Raw genomic sequence first — 10123 nt, 5'->3', positions numbered from 1 at the left:
CGGATACCTATCCGGAACCCCAAAGAAGGCGTACGAGGACTGGCCTTCAGAATGGTTTTACATAGATGACGTCCCGCTACCGGACCCTATCCGGGTCGGTGTCCCTGAGTTCAACAGTGCCCCATTGAAGAAACGCTTGAGCTGGCGTCCGCGGAGCTCTCAGAAAGAAAGCGACAGAGACGTCCTTTACCTGATGGGCCGGATAAGACTGTTGGCTCATTCCGGACTAACCATGATTGGAGTCATGGCCGCATGCATTATGCGAGGGGTGCAGCCGCTTCAATATAGAGGCTGCCCCATGTGGGATTTCAACGGGGAGGATGACGCCACCCGTTACGGTCGTAAGGGGCCGGCCTCAGCTGCCGCCCTAGTAAAGATTTTATCCTCTTTGTACAACGGAGAAAAGGAGGAATTCCTCCGCGTCAATCCGCAGGCCGGATTTACTATGTACGATCCTCCAAGTTGGGCAAGTGAATAATTGCGCTTGCCCGTCTGTTTTATACTCCCATGGTTAGATATGTAGCCTAACGACTTCAGTGTAGGAACTGCGACAGGAGGTAAAGGATATAAACAGCCGCCCTCCACAGCCCGAGGACCCAGAAAGGTCCCTTGATCCGGACTCCGAAGAGGACCCGGACATATCGGTGGAGCTTATCGACGGGGTGTTCCATCAGCTAAGCAAGGACAATACCTTGGTAGCCATCACGGCTGATTACCTAGGGTTAATCCTGGCCTCCCAAGTGACAGAAACCGGAGTCTAATTCCCTTGAGAGAGATTCCACTCTCATGTATTCCGGTGTTTCTGACGACAACCGTGTTTTGCAGGGGAGATTTCCGAGGCCGGAGGCCGAACCTGTGGCGGCTAGCCAACGAGGGGCCGCAGGACCCCGTGGGGCAAAAAGGAATGCAATCCGGACTGAGATGCCGGCGCAAAGGTATAGCGCACCCTATGTTTCCCTGGTGTTATTCTGTCAGGGCATATTAACGTCCGTGCTATCTTCAGAACGAAGAGACCTCGTCGGACTACATCCGGAGAGGTTGCCAATCGTGCCCCCATCAGCCAGGCTCCAACGTCTGGCTAGGAAGCGGAGGCGAGCACAAGGCGCGCACCGGACGCTCCTCCGACAGAGGATGCGGATAGGCTGTCTGCCACAAATTCTGAAGTGGAGATTTCCATGAACCACAGGCGTCGCCGGACAGTTCTACGCGACGCTTGTTTCTCCCAAGAGGCTTTAGATGCCTTTAATTCAGGAGATGCATACCTCCGGGCCGCTCAAAATGGTTTATTCAGAGCCACAGAGCAGTATGTAAAAGACATACGGGTAAGAAAATTTTGGTCAAATATAGATATACCAGTAGCCCCCGAGACTTGAAACAGTTAGAGCAACTGATTTAAGGATCATTTAATAAGCACGTTCTTACAGAGAAGAATACCGTACTGTCCCAGGAGCAGGAAAAGTGCAAGGCCCAACTAGAGGCCGCACTAGCCGCAGCAGGGGAGCCCAAAGAGACCCCCTCAGGTAAGATACGCTTCGAAAGATTAGTATTGTGCGGTGTGGGTGCAAATCTGACAAATCATGTTGCAGATGGCGCCGGACTCGATCCAGAAAAGCAACAACTCTTACGCCGGCTAAAGGCCGGTGAGAGTATGTCGACAAAGGTGAGGCGAGAGAAGAATGATCTTCAGGATGCCAACACCAGGCTGGACGTCGAACTTAAAGATGTTCATGGCCAGCTGTCGGACTCCACGAGGGAGAATCAGCGGCTTCGACGCAGCATATTCAGTAAGTGCTTGAACGAACTTTGAAAAAAAAAGTTCGGCGAGGAAGTCGACTAACAGAGTAATGTCTGTAGGTATGCTCACAGGTCGTCCTGCAAAGGAGATGCCCGGTTCTGTGGGTGACCTTCTTCCCGAACTCATGCAACTGCACGAGCGAATTCGGCAGGCGATGCGACGTGTTGCCCAAGCCTTATGGCCTGCCCACTCCATGCGCGAGAGCCTTGGAGAGCTTGCGGAGAAGCTGAAGGGAGCTCGGCGGCGCTTCCGGTTGTGGAAGATATCGGCCTATCGACAAGGCGCTAGGGAAGCCTGGGGCATGGTGAAGACCCGTTTTACGAAGTCTAACCCAAACCACATGGCCGAGGTCAGACCAGTGGGGCCTGACGGGAAGGAGATCCTTGTGAGCTTAGTATACGGCCAAGTAGAGTTGGCCGCGAAGTATTCCCAGTAGGACTGTAAATTAGACAGCCTGTTAGATGGTATAGAAGAGGAATACAATCAGTCAGAATGACTATGTAATTTTGAATTGACATGTGTAATGCCTTCTAGCCGGATTGTAGATCGTTTGTCGTTGCCGACCTTTTCGCTTCAACCTCGGGACCTGACAGTCCAGAGTGTGTCCGAATACCATAGCGGTTATATAAGAACCGTGGTATGCGTGGAGACCAGGCGTAGGGGTCATTAGTGCTTTATCAGACAAGTGCCCAACTAGTTATGTTATATTACATGGTTAGTAAGAAACATCTTCCAGAGAGAATAGTTCCGTTAGGGGTTTCTTTCGCTGGGAGGCATGCCCTAAAGTGCATGTCCGGACTGCGTAAAAAGATGCAGAAAAAAGCATCTGGGGGCGCATAAAATGAGTAAAAAGATCATCTTTTATCTCACCGACCGAATATTCCCTTAAGAACGCTAGCTTTCGGCTTCACCCAGTCTGAGGTACACATCCGGCTGACCCGGCAGTAACAATCGCAGAGGTGCTCCCTTTATCGCCTAGCCGAACAATCGGGAACGTAGGGGTAACCACAGGAGCCAGGCAACCCAGCTTGGCCAAAACTTAAGTCATATCGATGCATATAATGGTGAAGAAAAAGGTACAGGCGGAAGTTTGACGCATGTGTTGGGCGTGAAGCCCGTATAAATAAGCTTATGTTAAAGAAGCCCCCAGGTTTAATGAGCGCGAGTGGCGCGTCACTAGATGAGCCTTTAAGGGCTATAAAAGAAAAGAGGGGAAGGAGAGAAATGTAAGAAATAAAAATGCAAAAAATGGACAGAGGAAGGAGACGAACACAGAGTCCGGCGCTAGGCATAGAATCTTCGGAGACGGGTGGCGTTCCACGGGTTCGGCTCGAGTCGGTTATCCGACGCATCTCGCAGGCGGTACGCCCCGCCAGTCAGGACTTGGTCGATTATGAATGGACCTTCCCACTTGGGCTTGAGTTTGTCCTTTTTCCTATCCGGCAGGCATAGAACTAGTTCCCCAACATTGTAATTTTTGGCCCGTACTTCTCTGCTTTGATATCTTCGGGCCTGCTGTTGATAAAATGCGGAATGGGCTTTTGCCACGTCACGCTCCTCCTCCAGGGCGTCCAAGTTGTCCTGCCGATCAAGTTCGGCTTCTCTTTCGTCGTACATGCGCACTCTAGGTGAGTCATGAATTAGTTCGCAGGGCAGAACTACCTCTGCGCCGTACACCATAAAAATGGTGTGTATCCGGTGGTGCGATTTGGCATGGTCCGCAGCCCCCATAGCACGGAGTCGAGCTCCTCTACCCAGTGCGTGTTAGATTCCTTGAAGGACCGCACCAGTCTGGGTTTAATGCCGCTCATGATAAGACCATTTGCACATTCGACCTGGCCGTTGGTTCGTGGGTGATAGACGGAAGCATAATCGAGCTTGATGCCCATGTTTTTGCACTAGAGTTTTACCTCGTCGGCGGTAAAGTTTGTACCATTATCGGTTATGATGCTGTGGGGGACGCCATAATGGTGTACCACCCCGGATATGAAGTCTATCATAGGTCTGGATTCGGCCGTTTTAACAGGCTTGGCTTCTATCCATTTGGTGAATTTATCCACCATGACCAGTAAGTATTTTTTCCTATCGGTCCCACCTTTAAGGGGTCCGACCATGTCAAGCCCCCAGACCGCAAAAGGCCAGGTGATGGGTATAGTTTGGAGTGCGGTGGGTGGCATATGGCTTTGGTTGGCAAAAAGTTGGCAACCAGCGCATCGTTGGACTTGGTCCTGAGCGTCTGCCCGGGCCGTCGGCCAATAAAAGCCTGTACGAAAAGCCTTGCTAACAAGGGACCGAGCAGCGGCGTGGTGACCACCGAGTCCGGCATGAATTTCAGCCAAAAGGTTCCGCCCTTCCTCTTCGGAGATGCACCTTTGAAGGACTCAGGTAGTGCTTTTCTTATGAAGCTCTCCCTCATGGACTCTATAGGCTTTAGATTGCCGCACTATGCAGCGGGCCTCTTTTTGGTCCTCCGGGAGTTCCTGCCTAGTAAGGTAGGCTAGGAATGGTTCTGTCCATGGGGCGATGACCGCCATTATTACGTGGGCTGAAGGTGTAATTTCATTGGCAGAGCATCCAATTGTGTCAGATTGTTCGGCGTCGAGTGGTGCGGCTGGGTCCGGGCTATTATTTGCGGGTTCCCTCTCCCATGCTACGGATGGATTGAACAATCTTTCCAAAAACATGTTGGGGGGACTGCATCGTGTTTTGCTCCGATGCGTGCCAGGACGTCCGCTGCTTGATTGTTTTCTCGGGCTATATGGTGAAACTCCAGCCCTTCGAACCGAGCTGACATTTTTTGGACGGCGTTGCGGTAAGCTGCCATTTTTGGGTCCTTGGCGTCGAAGTCTCCATTTATTTGCGATATCGCGAGGTTTGAATGCCCGCGTACCTCTAGGCGCTGGATACCCATGGATACTGCTATCCGGAGACCATGTAGGAGGGCCTCATATTCGGCTGGATTGTTGGAATCCATGTACATGATTTGGAGCACATATTGGACTGTGTCTCCTGTGGGGGACGTCAGGACGACGCCAGCCCCCAGTCCGGCCAACATTTTGGAGCCGTGGAAATGCATAATCCAGTTTGAATATGTGTCGTACTCTTTAGGGAGCTCGGCCTCCGTCCATTCTGCGACGAAGTCGGCCAAAACTTGCGATTTAATAGCTCGTCATGGCTTATAGGTTATATCGAATGGGAGAAGCTCGATGGCCCATTTTGCAATCTGGCCCGTTGCGTCGCGGTTGTTGATAATATCGTTGAGTGGTACTTCCGAGGCTACTGTTATGGAACACTCTTGAAAGTAGTGTCGTAGCTTCCGGGATGCCATGAATACCGTGTACGCAATCTTTTGATAATGCGGGTACCGTGATTTGCATGGAGTGAGGACAGTGGATATGTAGTAGACCGGCCTTTGAAGGGGGAATTTGTGTCCATCCGTTTCTCGCTCGACAACGAGCACTGCGCTGACAACTTGATGTGTTGCTGCAATGTACAATAACATTGGTTCGCCGGTGTTCGGCGCGGCCAGGACTGGGTTTGTTGCCAATATGGCTTTTATTTCATCAAGTCCGGCCGTGGCGGCCTCCGTCCACTCGAAGTGTTCGGTGCGCCGAAGGAGGCGATAGAGGGGTAGTGCCTTTTCTCCCAAGCGGGAGATGAAGCGGCTTAAAGCCGCCACGCATCCGGTTAATTTTTGTATTTGTTTGAGGTCCTTTGGGATATCCAGTTGTGACAAAGCTCGGATCTTGGCTGGATTTGCTTCAATTCCTCTACCGGATACAATGAAGCCCAAGAGCTTTCCGGCTGGAACGCCGAAGACGCATTTTTCTGGGTTGAGCTTGATGTCATGTTTTCGGAGGTTATCGAATGTAATCCTCAAGTCATCTACTAGAGATTCGACATGTCTTGATTTGACGACCACATCATCAATATACGCCTCCACTGTTTTGCCGATCTGATTTGCCAGACATGGTTGGATCATGCGCTGATATGTTGGCCGGCGTTTTTCAGCCCGAAGGGCATTGTGTTGAAGCAGAATGGGCCGTATGGTGTGATGAATGCTGTTGCGGCTTGTTCTGATTCTGCCATCTTGATTTGATGGTATCCGGAGTATGCGTCGAGGAAACACAACGAGTCGTGTCCTGCGGTGGCATCGATAATTTGATCGATACGGGGGAGCGGGAAGGGATCCTTTGGGCAAGCCTTGTTGAGGTCTTTAAAATCGACACACAGGTGCCAGGATTTGTCCTTCTTTGGTACCATGACCAAGTTTGCTAGCCAGTCCGGATGTTTTATGTCTCTAATGAATCCGGCCTCCAATAGCTTGGCTAGCTCCTCTCCCATAGCCTGTCTCTTGGGTTCGGAAAAACGCCGAAGGGCTTGTTTGATAGGTTTGAATCCTTTTAGGATATTTAAGCTGTGTTCGGCCAGCCTGCGTGGGATCCCTGGCATGTCTGAATGGTGCCAGGCGAAAATGTCCCAGTTCTCTCGTAGGAACTCTCGCAGTGCGGCGTCTACATCAGGGTTCAGTCGTGCCCCAATGGAAGCTGTTTTATTGGGGTCCGTTGGATGGACCTGGAATTTGACTATTTCGTCAGCTGGCTTGAAGGATGTGGATTTGGATCTCTTATCGAGTATCACATCATCCCTGTTAACCGTGGAGCACAGCGCAGTCAGTTCCTCGGCCGCTAAGGCTTCGGACAGTGCCTCAAGGGCTAATGCGGCCGTCTTGTTTTTTGCGCGGAGTGCTACGTCCGGATCACTAGCTAGAGTGATAATTCCGTTTGGCACGGGCATCTTAAGCTTCATGTACCCGTAATGGGGTATTGCTTGGAAGATTGAGAATGCTTCCCGTCCCAGTAAAGCGTGATATCCGCTTTCGAATCGGGCCACCTAAAACGTGACTTCTTCGGACCTGTAATTATCCGGCGTGCCGAACACCACATCTAGTCTGATTTTTCCTGTGCAGCGCGCTTCCCGACTGGGGATTATTCCTCTAAAGGTTGTGCTGCTTCACCCGATGCGGTTCCAGTCTGTTTCCATTTTTTGAAGGGTTTCCTCATAAATGAGGTTCAGTCCACTGCCTCCATCCATGAGCACCTTGGTGAGGCGAAAGCCGTCCACTATGGGACTGAGGACCAATGCGGCTGGTGCTCGGGCTGTTCGGAATCTAGGTTCATCACTTGCGTTGAAGGTAATAGCAGTGTCACTCCATGGATTTATTGTTGCAACTTGATAGACTTCGGCGAGGCTGGGGAGTGTTCTTTTTCGCATACTGTTTGATGCGAAAGTCTCGAAGACTGTGAGAACGGTACTGGTGTCCTCGGGCTGGCTTTCTGCGGCCTCCAGAATTAAAAGGTCCTCGCCAATTTTGGCCACCTGCCGGAGTATCCAACATGCTCTAAGGCTGTGAGTTGGTGTGGCGTCCTCTGTACTGTGGATTCTACAGGGTCCATCAAGCCACCTTTCTAGTACGGTTCCATGCCCTGTAGAGGGTTTTGGCTTTTTGGTGTTTATCCTGGGTGTCCTATGATGATGCACCCTCTTAGTTCGGACGGGATTACTATTCAAGGCCAGATTATCCCAAAATTTTATTTCGGTTTTCCAGGCGCTTTCCATCGCACAGTATTTTTGTACTATGGACGCCAAGTCAGCGAAGCGTGTAATATCACGACGACTTACGGTGTTAAGGATTCCTTCTCCGTGCAATTACTGCAGAAAATTGAGATTGCGTCTCCCTCGTGGCAATCCTTTATCCTGTTCATAACCAGGAGGAATCTGGCCCAGTAATGATGTACTGTTTCCTCGGGCCTCTGCCTGATTTGGGAGAGATCGCTTATGTTCGGGTGGGCGGGTGTCGTTGAATCTGAAACCTCACCCAATCCAAGATTCGGAGGCCGAAGAGTTTTCGAACTCTGAAGTTCGGATTCTTGGATGTTGTCCAACGAATCTAGCCCGTTGCCTGATCCTAAGCTCAGGTCTTGAGTTACATCCTCCTCTCCGCGGGTATCCGGCTTGGAGGAGTCGGCAATTCAGACGTAGCTAGTCCTTAAAATAGATGAAGGGTCGCTGCTCTGCGCCTCTACCACGGCAACGTGGTGGGTGACTTGGGGAGAGTTAATTTCTCTTAGATCGGGTTTAAACCCAACCTGGTCGTCATCTGTAGCGACCCCCTGGGCGGCGATGCGATCCAAGAGCTCGTTTACGGAAGAGAGCTCCATTGGATCTAGCTGCTCGACGAGCTCCGAGCCGATGTGTAGGTTGCTTTTGATGACCCGAGAGGTAACCATCGGCGCAATAGCCGAACAGGCGGTCATGAGGAAACCACCTAGCCGGAGAGTTTGGCCGACAGCCAAGGCTCCCTTAGCAACGGTGCCGTCTTTAAAGACGGGAGGAGGCATCCTTCCTGATTGCGACGGCACAGAGGAACTCTCAATGAAAGCACCAATGTCAGTGTCAAAACCGGCGGATCTCGGGTAGTGGGTCCCGAACTGTGCGTCTAGGCCGGATGGTAACAGGAGGCAGGGAACACGATGTTTTACCCAGGTTCGGGCCCTCTTGATGGAGGTAAAACCCAACGTCCTGCTTGATTAATATTGATGATATGGGATACAAACTCATGTACTCAAAGTGATAGCTCTTCTTGCATATATCATTGTTTAGATGGATGACGATGTATTTGCAAGCAATCGAGACTTGTTTCGCTATTTTCGAGATGATGACGAGAGACCACTTTGTGTTGGATGATGATTATGATGATGACATGATTTGATGAGACTAATTGTATGTATATGCTATGATTACATTTGTATGTGTATGATATGCTAAAGATTATTGTATAAAGCCTATTCAAATACAAAACAAATACAAAACAAATATGCAGGGAAAAAACTAATAAAACTAGTAGTAGCGAGGGGGGAAAATTTAGCAGTAGCGCCGCCTTACCATTAGCACTTCCCAGTAAACAGCGCTGCAGATAATATCAGCAGCACCCTTTTCTAAAGAGCGCTACAGCTATTCATGTATAGCAATAGAGTGGGACAACAGGCGCTACCGCTATACGTTAGCTGTAGCGCCTTATTAGTAGCACCGGTCCCCGCGCTACTGAGAGGCCCAAAACCCGCACTGCTGCTAGGCTTTTCCCTAGTAGTGCATGGCCATCACCCATGAAGGACTTGCCTCACTTGAGTAGATCTTCATGAAGTAGGCAATCTCCTTGCCCTTACAAACTCCTTGGTTCAACTCCACAATCTTGTTGGAGGCTCCCAAGTGACACCTAACCAATCTAGGAGACACCACTCTCCAAAAGGTAATAGATGGTGTGATCATGATGAACTCCTTTCTCTTGTGCTTCAAATGATAGTCTCCCAACACTCAACTCTCTCTCACAGATTTGGCTATGGTGGAAAGATGATTTGAGTGGAAAGCAACTTGGGGAAGGCTAGAGATCAAGATTCTTGTGGTTGGATTGGAATGTCATGGTCTCAACACATGAGTAGGTGGTTCTCACTCAGAAACTGAGTAGTGGAAGTGTAGGCATGTTCTAATGGCTCTCTCTTGAATAGAGAAGGGGGTGGAGGGGTATATATAGCCTCCACACATTTGACGCAACTCGGTCAGACCGAATAGGTGAACTCGGTGAGACCGATTCAGTTCAAAATGTGAATGTTAGGAATCTCGATGGGACCGATGCACTAGGTTTAGGGCAAAACCTTATCTTGGTGTGAGTGATTGCATGAACTTGGTGAGACTGATTTCAGCAATGAGCAAACAGAGAGTTGGTCAGGCAAACTCGGTGGGACCAAGGCCCCTATAAATATTGCAGCACCACCACCGTAGGGAAGGGTCATTCAGATCATCGTCACACCCATCAGCTCATTGAGCACAAGAACACCCCTCCTCCTAAGGTTGTGCTCCCACTGTAGTAGTTAATCCTCAGCCTCCCGAGGCCAATCCACCACCAAGCAGGAGTAGGGTTTTACACCGCAAGGTGGCCGGAACCTGGCTAAACTATTGTGTCTCTTGTCCAGTTGGTTTGTCGAGCTAGGACATGAGATTAGCGAGAAGGCAGACTAGGAGGATGTGTTCTTCGCACACACCCCAGAGTTCGACCCTCTCAAGGGTCTGCGGAACCTGAAATCCGACATTTGGCGCGCTAGGTAGGGGTGCGTCAGAGCCTCTCTTCCGCCGGTCGAGTCGCCACCACTCCACCGCTTCCATGGCTGACACCCATCGAGCCCGTGCTGAGTGTCGGGCCGCCCTCGCCGCTCACGTCACCCAGATGGCGCCTGCCGGCGGGCCTCTTCGTCGTTCTCCAGCGCCTGCCCG

The sequence above is a fragment of the Triticum urartu genome, chromosome 4 (genome assembly GCF_003073215.2).
Source record: "Triticum urartu cultivar G1812 chromosome 4, Tu2.1, whole genome shotgun sequence".
NCBI lineage: Eukaryota > Viridiplantae > Streptophyta > Magnoliopsida > Poales > Poaceae > Triticum > Triticum urartu.
Note: the sequence above shows the minus strand (reverse complement) of the source record.